This window comes from Triticum dicoccoides, chromosome 5B (genome assembly GCF_002162155.2).
Source record: "Triticum dicoccoides isolate Atlit2015 ecotype Zavitan chromosome 5B, WEW_v2.0, whole genome shotgun sequence".
Taxonomy (NCBI): domain Eukaryota; kingdom Viridiplantae; phylum Streptophyta; class Magnoliopsida; order Poales; family Poaceae; genus Triticum; species Triticum dicoccoides.
Genome location: NC_041389.1, coordinates 350,543,218 through 350,553,904, shown reverse-complemented (window position 1 = coordinate 350,553,904; position 10,687 = coordinate 350,543,218).

Genomic DNA, 10,687 nt, shown 5'->3' with positions numbered 1-10,687 from the left:
GGGGCACCCTCACGGCGTCGTGCTGGATAGAGTTGGACTGACACCCTGCGCAAGCTCGGGGCGCTGGGGGCTGTGCGCCTGCGCTGAGCTGGAATCCTTGGGGGTGCCTGCCTCCCGAGGTTTCATCTTCATGGAGATCCTACAAAAACCCCAGCCATGAGAAAACGCGACGCGCTTGGGGGTTAAGAGAGAAGATACTTACTCATCGAGGGCCACGTATCTCCTCGGCTTCAGCGGCCGACGGGTGCCATCATTGCCGCACGGGGATCTCTTCCACTTCAGGAGCGACTCGAGGTAGAGGCGGCGCCGGCCCGGTCCCGACGGGCGATCCTCAGGAGGGGGAGCACCTAGCGTGATGTCTGGAGCAGGAGTCCCAAAGGCAGGGGCACCCGTCGAGACTTCCTGGCTCACAACTCCGGGGCCATTGGTGGGCCCCTCATCGCCAGTGGACGCTCTGGAACCACCGTCCCGGGCGTTAGAGGCTCCTGCCTTCGGAGCCTGGTGTTGCGCATGCTCTGCAGCAGCCCCTTCCGGGACACAGAGGCCTGAGGCTCCTGAGCCTCTAACAAGGCCGAGCCTCCGGAAGAGCTCACAACAGCTGACGGAGGCGCACGCCCCCTGCCTCCACACTCGGGGCACACGCGGTAGGGTCGATCAAGAGAGGAGCCACGAAGACAGGATTCTCACGGGGCCCCTCAATGCCCTCAGGAAGCAACCCCCACTCATCGAACAGAGGCATTTGCCCCACGAAGGCCTCTTTGTTCAAGCACAGATAAAGAAGATAGGCACCCCCCAGAAGGTCAGCAGGCTCGGGCTCACTAGTCAGGAGCTTGAGCACCACGCTTAAGGTGTCAGCGGCAAGCGACGACTTCTGCAGCCTCATTGGATCCTCGACGCCTGTGAAGTCCCACATCGGGCGAGCATGGCGCTGGAGGGGGGCAATGCGCTGCTTCACGAATTCCTTCACCACCATTGGCGCTGTCACCCCCAGTTCCTGGAGCCTCACCAGCCTCTTCCAGACGAAAGCAAGACATCGGTCGGTGAGCTTCTTGTGGCACCAGCCAGAGCTCGGTGAAGCCGGCGACCTGGGAATCGTGAGCAAGAGGCTGAATGCGCGAGCTTCCATCAGGAGCCACTGCTTCTGGAATCCCTTCACGACAGGCGAGAGCTCGAAATCGATCCCCGAGCCAGCGGTCGCGGACAAGGCCTCAAAGGTCGCGCACCCAGAGCGTTAGCGAGCGTCCGCCAGCTGGAGCTGGAAGAAATGTTGAAACAAGGCCACGGAGGGAGCGATGCCTACCATGACCTCATAGAGGAAGGCGAAGACGGCATGGAGGATGATGGAGCGAGGGTCCAAATGCAGCATGTGGATCTGGTAATGCGACATCACGGCGTTGAAGAAAGGGGAGAAAGGAGGAATCAACCCAGCAAGGAGAGCATAGAGATAGATGGGAATCTCAGTGGCACTCATCTCTCTGGTGCACCAAGACACAGGGTGGACAGCCGTTGCCTTCCCCTCATTAGAATCGGCGGCGAGCGCATGGCGAACCTTGTCCAGCCCTTCCTTATTGATCACCGTCGACTGCTCAAGGGCCGGCTCCAGGGCCAGCAGAGGACCGGCCGGTGCGTGCGGCTGCCCCTTCTTCTTCCTCGGCTTGGGGGCCATGGCGAGCACCAAAAGAGGGCAAGGCACTGGCACCAGATCTATGGACGCAGCAGCGATATCGGGGAGGAGGAAACAAGAGCCAAGCACAGTACTCCACGAAGGGCGAGTTGCGCTAACAACGGGCGGCTGCTGGGTCTACCGGATATCAAGGCAGCATGGGGAAGTGGAGACGCCCACGTCCCATCAACCGCCACGTGTCTTCAGGGACGCAAGCCGATGGGGCCCGCGGCGCTCCGCCCTTGCCTTTTGGCTTCGCCAGGAAGCCAAGTCCGAGCGCGCCTTGGGCCCAGGGGCTACCGTCGGCATCCTGGATTCGCGGGTATTCAGTCCTACCTGCCTGCGGCCCACAACGTGGCTTCATCGACGGCCTGGTACGGCCCGGCTTCAACACCAACACTGCAAGACCCTCGCGAGGGGCCAAGCCTCGCGAGGCGGACGACGCCAAGACCCCCGAAGGAGTTGGCCTCCTCAGGAGGGCTCTGAGGGGCGGAGAGTCCTATGCAGCTACCTCACGAGGTTCAGCTGACATGATCCATGATGACCAAGGCCAGGCAGGCGCAGAGCGCATGTTTCCTCTTCGGTGCAAGGGAGGCAAGCCACATGCGCAGAGTCCCGAGGAATCAGCCAAAGGCTTCCATTCTGGTGCAACAAGATCAAGACCATCAGGACAGCAAGACGGAGGTCATCACCGAGCCCACTGCAGCGTCACGACCAGAGGCTTTTCATAGGCGAAGACTACTTTTGTCGGGATAGACTTTACTACTTGTCCCTTTCAAATCCCGCCGTTGTGGAATCCCTTCCCGCTCATATTTGGGAAGAGGACCAAGGCCACTATATATAGGACTTAGCCACCACCATAGTGGGGAGAGATCCATTCCGACCCGAGCACCACACCAGCTCAAGAACACCTCACCTCCTGAGGCATGTTCATCCTTGTACTAGTTCATCCATAGCCCCCCGAGGCAATCCACCACACCACACTAGATTAGGGTATTACACCAAAACGGTGGCCCGAACCACTATAAATCTCTGCATCTTTGTGTCTCTGTGGGCTCGACGCACTAGGCTAGGGAGGATCGCGAGTAGGCAGGCTGGGCAGGTTGAGATCTCTGCACGCGCCCCAGAGTTCGAACCTCTCAGGGGATGTCGGATCCCTAAATCCGACACCATAGCTGTGATGCCACATATATACCGGAGAATATGTTTCACCAGAGCCCGATGAGAGTCACGAGGAGCATGGATGTGGAGGCACACCTGCTGGACAACATACTGAATATCCGAACGCGTTAGTGTAAGGTACTGAAGAGCACCGACAATGGAGCAGTAGAAGGGAGCGTCGGACGCTGGAGATCCATCAACGCGGACACCTTAGCCTTCGTATCGACAAGCGTGGAAGCAAGCTTGCAGTTAAGCATGCCGGCTCGCTCCAGAAGCTCGTTGGCATACTTCTGCTGGTGCAGAAAGAAGTCAGTGGCACGACGGACGACCTCGATGCCGAGGAAGTAGTGGAAAGCCCCGAAGTCCTTGAGGGCGAACTAAATGCCGAGGTGAGTTGTGGTCTGCTGAAATAGCGCTGATGAGGATGTAGTCAGGATGATGTCGCCGACGTACATGAGGAGGTACGCGGTGGCGATGCCCTGGTGATAAACAAATAGGGAGGCATCAGACTGTGTGGACCGGAACCCCTGTTGCTGAAGAAATGTCATGATCCGCTGGTACCAGGCCCGAGGCGCCTGCTTCAACCCGTAGAGAGAACGAGAGAGCAAGCACATGTGATCCGGATAGTCGGTGTCGACGAAACCAGTAGGCTGCTGACAAAACACCTTCTCGTTGGGATGGCCATGCAAGAAAGCATTGGACACATCGACCTGGTGAACTAGCCAGGCGCGAGAGACAACAAGCTGGAGGACAGCGCAAATCCTGCCCAGTTTGACAACCGGGGTGAAGGTGTCGGTGAAGTCCACGCCGGCGCACTGGCAGAAGCCGTGCACCACCCAACGCGCCTTGTAGCGCTCAAGAGACCCATCAGGGCGAGTCTTGTGGTGGAAGACCCACTTGCGAGTGATGACACTGGCACGGGGAGGCCGCAGGACAAGCTGCCACATACGGTTGCGCTGCAAGGCATCGAACTCCTCATGCATTATAGCTAGCCAGTTCGGATCCCGAAGGGCTGCGCGGGCGGAGGTGGGGAGTGGGGACAGGGCCAAGGTAGACGCGGCACATGCATACTCGTCGGAGGTGTAACACGTGCTGGGATGAAACGTCCCAGTCCGAGCCCAAGTGACCACACCGGTGAGAGGTGCAGCCGAAGGCTCCGAGGGGTCACTCGCGGCGGCGCCAGAGGCAGCGGCAGCGGGGACAACTGATGGGGCCGCGACAACAGGGGTGACCGAGGGGGCCTCGGCGATGGGGGCGCCCGAGGGGGCCTCGGTGACGGGGCCGCCTGAGGTGGCGCCAGAGGCCGCGGCAGCGGGGGTTTCCGAGGGGATAGCCCCACCTGAAGCGCTGCCGGAGGGGGCAGTCGGTGCTGGAAGCGCGGGCAAGGCTGAGCCCGGTGCATGGCGTGGCGACTCGCCAAAGGTGGTGGCAGGGGCGAGTCGCACCACGGGAGACGCCGATGAAGACGGTACCTGGTGAAACGGGATCACCGGCTCATCAAAGTACACATGCCGTGAAGTGAAAACGCGATGGGACACTGGATCATAGCACCATAACCCTTGGTGTTGGGAGGGTAACCAAGGAAGATGCAAGAAATCGACCAGGGAGCGAGTTTGTGAGGAGTGGTGGACGCGGTGCTAGGATAACAGAGACACCCGAAAATGCAAACACCATCATAAGATAGAGCCGCACCGAAGAGGAGCCGGTGAGGAGAGTAGTTCCAGCGTGGACGACGCAGACGAATGTTAATGAGAAGGTTGTCGGTCACGAGGGTGTCCAACCAGAACCGAGGAGGCACGTTGGAGTGGAAGAGCAACATGCGGACACAGTCACCATTCTGCTGTGATGTGTAGGGGCAAGTGAGTTGAAAGATAGTGCCGTGGGACGCAAGGAGATTGCGGACGGGAACATTGTCGAACTCTTTTCCGTTGTCAGTTTGCAAGGCAAGAATAGGATGACCAAACTGTGTGGTGACATATGAATAAAATGCTGTGAGTGTGGCAAGAGCGTCAGACTTGCGATGGAGAGGGAATGTCCACACATAATGGGAAAAGTAATCCAATATCACCAAATAGTATAGATAACCCGTGTTGCTCGCAACCGGGGACATCCAAACATCACTATGCAATAACTGAAATGGAAAAGTGGAAATGTTTGTGGACTCGCTAAAGGGGAGACAAACGTGCTTGCCAAGATGGCAGGCCTCACAAGAGTGGTCATCAACCTTATTACATGAGAATGAAAAATTCTGAAGAATCTGACACAAAACTGTGGAGTTGGGATGACCAAGGCGGGCGTGCCAAAGATCGACACTAGCAGCGAGGGCGGATGGACGAGTGGTGGTGGCGCCGGATGGATGCACCGGGTAAAGCTCGTCCGGGATGTCACATCGGTGGAGTACCATCCATGTATGGGCGTCCTTCACAGAAAATCCAATATCATCAAATTCAATAGTGATAGGATTCTCATGAGAGTAGTGGAAAGATGATTTGAGTGGAAAGCAACTTGGGGAAGGCTAGAGATCAAGATTCTTGTGGTTGGATTGGAATGTCTTGGTCTCAACCCATGAGTAGGTGGTTCTCTCTTAGAAAATGAGTAGTAGAAGTGTAGGCACGTTCTGATGGCTCTCTCTCTAATGGAGAAGGGAGTGGAGGGGTATATATAGCCTCCACACAAAATCTAAACGTTACACGCAAATTCCCAAACTCGATGGGACCGAATGTTTAAACTCGGTGAGACCGACTTGGTTCAAAATGTGAACGTTAGGAATTTCGGTGGGACCGACAACATCAACTTGGTGAGACCGATGCACTAGGGTTAGGGAAAAAACTTATCTCGGTGAGACCGATTTCAGTAATAAGCAAACAGAGACTTGGTGAGGCAAACTCAGTGGTACCGATCGCTCATCTTGGTTAGACCAAAACATTATGAAAAGGAAACAGAGAGTTTGCAATGCCAACTTGGTGGGACCGATTGCTCACTTCGGTTAGACCAAAATGTTACAAAGGTAAACAGAGAGTTTGCATTCCCATCTCGGTGAGACCGAACTGATTAGGGTTTGTGGATATGGCTATGTCAAGTGAACTCGGTGGGGCCGGATAGATCAAATCGGTAGGGCCAAGTTTGACTTTAGGTTTAGGACATATGTGGAAATGAGAAAGTGGTTGAGGGATTTTGGAGCATATCACTAAGTATTTTGAGCAAGCAAGCCATTAAGCAACACATCATCCCCTTTTAATAGTATGGGCTTTCCTATAGACTCAATGTGATCTTGGATCAATAAAATGAAAATGTAGAGTGAGGGAGTCCTGGATTAGGGGGTGTCCGGATGACCGGACTATAAGCTTTGGACGGACTCCCGGACTATGAAGATACAAGATTGAAGACTTCGACCCGTGTCCGGATGGAACATTCCTTGGCGTGGAAGGCAAGCTTGGCGATACGGATATGTAGATCTCCTCCCATTGTAACCGACTCTGTGTAACCCTAGCCTTCTCCGATGTCTATATAAACCGGAGGGTTTTAGTCCGTAGGACGAACAACAATCATAGCTTCTAGGGTTTAGCCTCTCTGATCTTATGGTAGATCTACTCTTGTACTACCCATATCATCAATATTAATCAAGCAGGTGTAGGGTTTTACCTCCATCGATAGGGCCCGAACCTGGGTAAAAACATCGTGTCCCTTGTCTCCTGTTACTATCCGCCTAGACGCATAGTTCGGGACCCCCTACCCGAGATCCGCCGGTTTTGACACCGACACTGGTGCTTTCATTGAGAGTTCCTCTGTGTCGTCATCTTTAGGCCCGATGGCTCCTCCGATCATCAACAATGACACGGTCCAGGGTGAGACTTTCCTCCCCGGACAGATATTCATATTCGTCGGCTTTGCACTGCGGGCCAATTCGCTTGGCCATCTGGAGCAGATCGAAACCTACGCCCCTGGCCATCAGGTCAGATTTGGAAGCTTGAACTACACGACTGACATCCGCGGAGACTTGATCTCCGACGGATTCGAGCCACGGCCGGGCGCGCCGCACTATCGCGATGGGCAGGATCTAGCTCTGCCGCCGAACAGTGCCCAGGAGGTCGCCCCGGTGTTCGCTCTGACCCTTAGTATGGAGTCGACTGTGCCAATCGAGGACGGATGGCTGGACACCGCCTCGGGGGCTGTAATCTCTACGACGATCGAGCCGAACACCGGTCTTGTCCTTTGCGAAGCTCGCGACTCCAAGGTGCAGGACTCTTCTTCGGACTCCGAACCTTCCGCGTCCCTGCCGATCGAACCCGATTGGCCGCCGATCATGGAGTTCGCTGCCGCGGACATCTTTCAGCACTCGCCCTTCGGCGACATTCTGAATTCACTAAAGTCTCTCTCCTTGTCAGGAGAGCCCTGGCCGAACTATGGTCAGCAAGGTTGGGATGCGGACGACGAAGAAATTCAAAGCCCACCCACCACCCACTTCGTAGCCACTGTCGATGATTTAACCGACATGCTCAACTTCTACTCCAAAGACATCGATGGTATGGACGTCGATGCAGGAGACGACCAAGACCCAGCACCTCTAGGGCACTGGAAGGCCACCTCGTCATACGACATATACATGGTGGACACCCCAAAAGAAGGGAATGGCGATGGAACAACGGAGGATGACCCCTCCAAGAAGCAGCCTAAGCGCCGGCGTCAGCGGCGCCGCTCTAAATCCCGCCAAAGCAAAAACGGTGACTCCGGCACGGGAAATAATAACACCCGGGACAGTGCCGAAGACAACCCCCTCCAGCTAGATTCAGCACAAGAGGATGGAGAAACCAGCCCTCATGAGAGAGCGGCAGACAGAGAGGTAGAGGATGATAATTACATGCCTCCCTCCAAAGACGAGGCAAGCCTCGACGACAATGAATTTGTCGTGCCTGAGGATCCCGTCGAACAAGAGTGTTTGAAACACAGGCTTATGGCCACGGCGAGCAGCCTCAAGAAAAAACAGCAGGAACTTAGAGCTGACCAAGACTTGCTAGCCGACAGATGGACTGAAGTCCTTGCGGCCGAAGAGTATGAACTCGAATGCCCCTCCAAGAGCTATCCAAAGCGCAGGCTGCTATCTCGATTAGAGGAGGAAGCACCTAAACCTACATCACTAGTGCACGACGTGGCTGACCGGCCACCTCATGGCCGCGACAGAGAGGCCTCTCGGCCATCAATTCAAGCCGCACCCCGACACCGCTATACCAAGGCACGGGGAAATGCGCCAGACCTGCGAGACATATTGGAGGACAAGGCAAGGCAAACAAGATCGATCTACGGATCGAGTGGGCGCCCCATGGCACGTGACGGTAACCGTCATGCCGGATATGGCAAATACGGCCAGGCCAAACACAGCATACAAAGCTCATTTGAGCTACGTCGTGATATAGCCCAGTACAGAGGCGCCGCACACCCACTATGCTTCATAGATGAAGTAATGGATCATCAAATCCACGAGGGTTTTAAACCCGTAAACATCGAATCATACAATGGCATAACTGTTCCTGCGGTATGGATCGGGGACTATCTTCTTCATATCCACATGGCCCGCGGTGATGATCTACACGCTATCAAATACCTCCCACTCAAGCTTAAAGGACCAGCTCGGCATTGGCTTAACAGCTTGCCAGCAGAGTCAATTGGTTGCTGGGAGGACCTGGAAGCCGCATTCCTCGACAATTTCCAAGGCACCTATGTGCAACCACCAGAAGCCGATGACCTCAGCCACATCATTCAGCAGCCAGATGAATCGGCCAGACAATTCTGGACATGGTTCCTAACCAAGAAAAAAATAGTCGACTGTCCGGACGCAGAGGCCCTCGCAGCCTTCAAACATAACATCTATGACGAATGGCTTGCCCGACACCTAGGAGAGGAAAAGCCGAAATCCATGGCAGCCCTCACAACACTCATGACCCGCTTTTGCGCGGGAGAAGACAACTGGCTAGCTCGTAGTAATAACATGACCAAGAGCCCTGGTAATTCGGATACCAAGGACAACAATGGCAGGTCGCGTTGCAACAAACACAAGCGCCGCATTAACGGCGACAATGCGGAGGATACGACAGTTAACGCCGGATTCCGAGGCTCTAAACCCGGCCAGCGGAAAAAGCCATTCAAAAGAAGTACTCCGGGCCCGTCCAATTTGGACCGAATACTCGACCACTTGTGCCAGATACACGGCACCCCCGAAAAACCAGCCAATCACACCAACAGGGATTGTTGGGTGTTCAAGCAGGCAGGCAAGTTAAGCGCTGAAAACAGAGACAAGGGGCTGCATAGCGATGACGAGGAGGAGCCCCGGCCGCCAAACAATAGGGGACAGAAGGGCTTTCCCCCACAAGTGCGGACGGTGAACATGATATATGCAACTCACATCCCTAAAAGGGAATGGAAGCGTGCACTCAGGGACGTCTATGCGTTGGAGCCAGTCGCCACAAAGTTCAACCCGTGGTCCTCCTGCCCGATCACTTTCGATCGAAGGGACCACCCCACTAGCATCCGCCACGGCGGATTCGCCGCATTGGTTCTAGACCCAATCATTGACGGATTTCACCTCACTAGAGTCCTTATGGATGGCGGCAGTAGCCTCAACCTGCTTTATCAGGATACAGTGCAAAAAATGGGCATAGATCCCTCAAGGATTAAACCAACAAAGACAACCTTTAAAGGCGTCATACCAGGTGTAGAGGCCAATTGTACAGGCTCAGTTACACTGGAAGTGGTCTTCGGATCCCCGGATAATTTCCGAAGCGAGGAGTTAATCTTCGACATAGTCCCATTCCGTAGTGGCTATCACGCCCTGCTCGGACGAACCGCATTTGCAAAGTTCAATGCGGTGCCGCACTACGCATACCTCAAGCTCAAGATGCCAGTCCCTCGAGGAGTCATTACGGTCAATGGAAACACCGAATGCTCTCTCCTAACAGAGGAGCATATGGCGGCCCTCGCGGCGGAAGTACAAAGTAGCCTCTCAAGGAACTTCTCCAGTCCGACTATTAAACGTCCAGACATCGTCAAGCGCGCCTAGAGTAACCTACACCAAGACCGCCTGGCACGTTCCGTGCAAGCGTAGTAGTGCGGCCCCAACCCCAGCCCTCGCGAAATTGCGAAACCAGTACTACGCGTACATAATTACGCTCTGGAAATACCATGGGCATAAGGGGAGGGGCACAACCACGGCACGCCCAAAATACGGCTCAACCGCACTAGGGGCTCCCGATTTTGTCATTTCTTTTTTCTTACTTTCAGGACTCCATTCTCCGGAAGGCCTGTCCGGCAGTACAATCGCCGAACACACGATGCAACAGCCAGGGAGGAAGCAAGCTACGTCGAATGTCCAGGTGGTCTCTTTAACAAGCTAAATAGTTGTCTTACATAAAGTCCCGCAGCTTGCCCCTGGAGGGGGACATGTCAAATAATCCCATCTCTTGCTTATCACACTATTTCTATCGTTCTGCTTTCACAGCAGCCTTTTAATAAACAATACATAGCTCTTGTCTATTCTTGCATTCATTTTTTTATGTAAATATGTTCAGTTATGACATTATGCAACCGTACACTTTGGTACAGCCTATACACCAGGGGCTTAAAGTACCCCAGAATATGGTGTGAGAAGTCCGAACACTCTCACGAGTGCGGCACCCCGAACTTATAGCACTATATGCATCGGCTCCGAATCATGTCTTGGGTCAATAGTTGGGTTTGCCCGACTCCCATGTTTTGGTACCTTACGTTCTGCTATATCGGCTAAGGTAGCACTAGGAGAACTACTGCGATTATGCCCCAGTTGAGCTGGGCTAAGCACCTCAGTAGAGAAAGCTAAAACTGACCGTCATGATA